The following is a 4,079-nucleotide window of genomic DNA, read 5'->3' on the forward strand; positions in this document are numbered from 1 at the left end:
TCACAACGCTGTGCTCAAAACGTACATTCTCAGAAATTTCCGGCTCAAATTAAGACCTATTTGATACCAACAGATTTCTCTTAGCCAGGAACGTTCTTTTTGCCAATGCTAGTCTGCTTATTATGTCCTTGCTGCGTCCATCATGGGTTGTTTTGCTGCCAAGGTAGCAGAATTCCCTGACTTCGTCTATTTCGTGATTCCCAGTTGTGATGTTAAGTTTCTCGCTGTCCTCATTTCTGCTAATTTTCATTACGTTCATCTTTCTTCAACTTACTCTCAATTTCACCGAGGATAGGGGTGCCATCAGCGAATCTTATCATTGATATCCTTTCACGCTGAATTTTAATCTCACTCTTCAGTCTTCCTTTTATTTCCGTCACTGCTTCTTCGATTCAACTTAATAACACAAAATTTGCACAGAAGGAAAGTTCAGGATTAGATGTAGGTCAGAATTTTTTCAAGACGATGACGCGAAGCTTACATCTCACCTAGATTTCTATAAAACTGTTCCACTGTTATTCAGAAACCACATCAGTCACGAGGTCGTAGCGTCACTAAGAATTTATATCTCGAAGTGGGTAGGAGGGCCAGGAGAACTACAGTCAACTCATAAGGAGGTCTGAGAATGGAGCTGAAGGAATAATGGCAGCTAATTTGGGCAGGGTACAGTGGAAAAATCGTTGCCTGTAATACCGCTCTAAAACTGTTGCTAAGCGGAGTGGATATCTCATGAAGTATATAACTGCTGAACATGTTATGAAATCTTGTCCAGAACACGTTTTATTTTACGTGGAAAATAGGTAAGTAATAAGAGTATCTAATACGTCAACCTCACGCACTAATACGTTCAGTATTATTTTAACAATATTCTTGTATTGATATGTAATGTACGCCTCAAAACCAAAATGAATAAACCTAAGCAATTAAGAATTATTATGAAATGAAGTTAATGAATTTTTATTTATAATTTAATCATGCCAGTGATGAAGAATAATACATCTCCTGCAAATGTATTTTCACTTTAACACTGCTAGCTTTAAAATATAAATAAAAAACACGGTCAGCAGCGATGTTAATAATGAAATTGCGCTGCACTACTTATTTAATGGCGCGCTACTTCGTTTTATTCATTTACATTGCATTTGTGAATTGCAACATAAACATTTTCAAAGCAAAGGGGATCTCTGGCATCGCTCACTTTGACACAATGAACAAACCAAGTTTTGCATGTCAAAACAGTGTTTCACAAACTTCTAGCTCACTCCACTGTTGAGTTCTTCGCGCTGGAGCATTACCGTAGGCGGCGGCAGTGGGGCGGAGCGAATGACAAACAACCGAAGCACGCGGAAGTATAAAAGCAGTGCTATCAGGAGGTCATAACTGCGTACTGTCAGAATTATGGCCTAGATTTTCGCGCTGGATCGATTACTGTCGCTGATATCTTGCACATGTGTCTCTTTCTCATATGAGTTCAAGCTGGTGATGTTTCCTTGTTAGACAGCTGAACAAGCTCTTGCAGTGTATGCAACCATAGGCCTATTTGACATAACATGTTGCATAAGTAATTATATGTGACGGTTTATATTTATTAAGAATATTTTTTTTAATTTGTTGTAAGAATTATAGTAGGAAATGCGAATGGACGACTTCGGTTTATTGAGAGAATTTTAGAAAAGCCTAGTTCATCTGTAAAGGAAACCACACATGGGACAGTAATGCCACCCATTCTTGAGTACTGCTCCAATGTTTGGGATCCTCACCAGGTCGTACTGAAGGAAAACATCGAAATAGTTCAAGGTAGGCATGCTAGATTTGTCACTGGTAGTTTCGAACAACACGCGAGGATTACGGAGATGTTTCGGGAACTCAAATGGGAATTTCTGGAGGGAAACCACGTGCTATTCGGGAAACACTATTGAGAAAATTAAGAGAATCGCCATTTGAGGCCGACTGCATAATGATTCTACTGCCGGCAATGTACATTTCGCGGAAGGAAAGAGAAATAAGGAATCGTACGCAGGCATGATGATGTTATGAGAGGATATGTTGTTGGAGGGAGAAGTGTATGGGGATGAGGAGCTGAAGCTCTTCAAGGGTATACATCACATATATGAATGTGATTCCATTGAAGCGAGTTAGCATTACCGCTCGTCTCTTCCATTTTCGAATAGTGATTGCTTCATGTGGAATATCTCAGCAGTTCGTGCATGCGCATAAGCGTGTATCAGTTGCGACGTGTATCTTGGCTCCATCCCTCTGCATTGCCACAATCTACTGAACCAAATTCTTCTGCTTTTTCTCTTGCACTCTTTCATTATCATAGTCTTCTATCCCCGTGTAGTGAACTGCGAATGCATTCCTCCATTGAATCTGTACGAGTAATACAGCTATTGAAAGCTGCTCTATCCTTCACATTCATCTCGTTGATCGAAGACATCATGATGGTTTCGCAATGACAGCTCGGATTAGACTGAACCTCTCCAACAAATTGTGGTCACGCGAACAGAGGAAAAAAACAATTCCCACTCAAATTTGAAATTCCCGCCAATTTCTTCGGGAGGGGTGGGAGTGGGACACCAATATAGCCCTGAGAGAGAGAGAATCCCGCGATTTTTGAAATGACTGCCCTGTTTCGAATTTCCCGCCAAAATTCGAAATTCCAACCAGTAGGATAGGTGGGGGAGGGGCAGGTGGAAGGGGAGGGGTAGAGAGTGGGAGGGGTATGGAAAACATTTGACGTCACCCAGGCGTGGGGAGGTAATTAATTGATCAATTTCATTAATTTGCATATCAATCTGATATCAAATCTGTACCAGAACAGCAATCATCCCACTGCTACCAGTTCGTAGATGTAGATGGAGAATTTACTGAAATATAACTTTTTTGTTTTTGTGGCAGAATAAAATCTATACGAGATATGATCAAAAAGTAATGCGAATCTTTTAATTTCGTGGGTTTCATACATCCGGTTTCAAAAAGAATTATCTTGTTGGTACACATGTTCCTGGCACATGTTTGCCCCACCGAGCGGGGTGGCGCAGTGGTTAGACACTGGACTCGCATTCGGGAGGACGACGGTTCAATCCCGCGTCCGGCCATCCTGATTTAGGTTTTCCGTGATTTCCCTAAATCGCTCCAGGCAAATGCCGGGATGGTTCCTCTGAAAGGGCACGGCCGACTTCCTTCCCCATCCTTCCCTAATCCGATGAGACCGATGACCGCGCTGTCTGGTCTCCTTCCCCAAACCAACCAACCATGTTTGCATTTTTAGCTGTTTTGAATATTTAGTTTATTGTTGACAGTCGAAAAGATATACGTCTTTTCGAGTGCTCGGGGAATTTTTACTTTCGGAAAAGATGTATCAAAAAATTTGCATGTACCAAAGAATTTGCATTAAATTTTGCTTTCGAAATTTGACTGTGGCTTTTGAAGGCTGGTATAAACGTTTCAAAGAGGGCCGAGAAGATGTTGAAGACGACGACCGCCCTTGACGCCCCAGCACACCAATTGCTGACGACAATGTGGAGAGTAACGAAAATGGTTCAGGTAAATCGCCGTATCACTATCAGAGAGATTGCTGATGATGTCGGCATATCCTTTGGCTCGTGCCAAGCAATTTTTTTCGGTTTTCTGAATCGACCAAAAACGACGCCGCGAAGAAATCTCTCAGGAATTGCTGAAAGATAGTGACAACAATTCAGAACTTCTAAAGAAGGATATAATTGGTGACGAAAGTTGGGTGTATAGGTATGAGTCGAAACCAAGCCTCAACCGTCCCATCAGGGATTTTCTCTGCCTCGTGATGACTGGGTGTTGTGTGCTGTCCTTAGGTTAGTTAGGTTTAAGTAGTTCTAAGTTCTAGGGGACTGATGACCATAGATGTTAAGTCCCATAGTGCTCAGAGCCATTTTTGAGAGTTGGCACAAGTGTAGTATATGTGAAGGGGATTAATTTGAAGGGGACAAAGCTGATGTTTATGAATACATAAAGATTCCTTAAGGGGGGTAGGACGTCAAACGGGCCGACTTGGAGCAGGAGAGGCACCACAGGACATTTCAATTTCCATTGTCTATACTTTT

This window comes from Schistocerca serialis, chromosome 1 (assembly GCF_023864345.2).
Source record: "Schistocerca serialis cubense isolate TAMUIC-IGC-003099 chromosome 1, iqSchSeri2.2, whole genome shotgun sequence".
In the NCBI taxonomy this organism is placed as follows: domain Eukaryota; kingdom Metazoa; phylum Arthropoda; class Insecta; order Orthoptera; family Acrididae; genus Schistocerca; species Schistocerca serialis.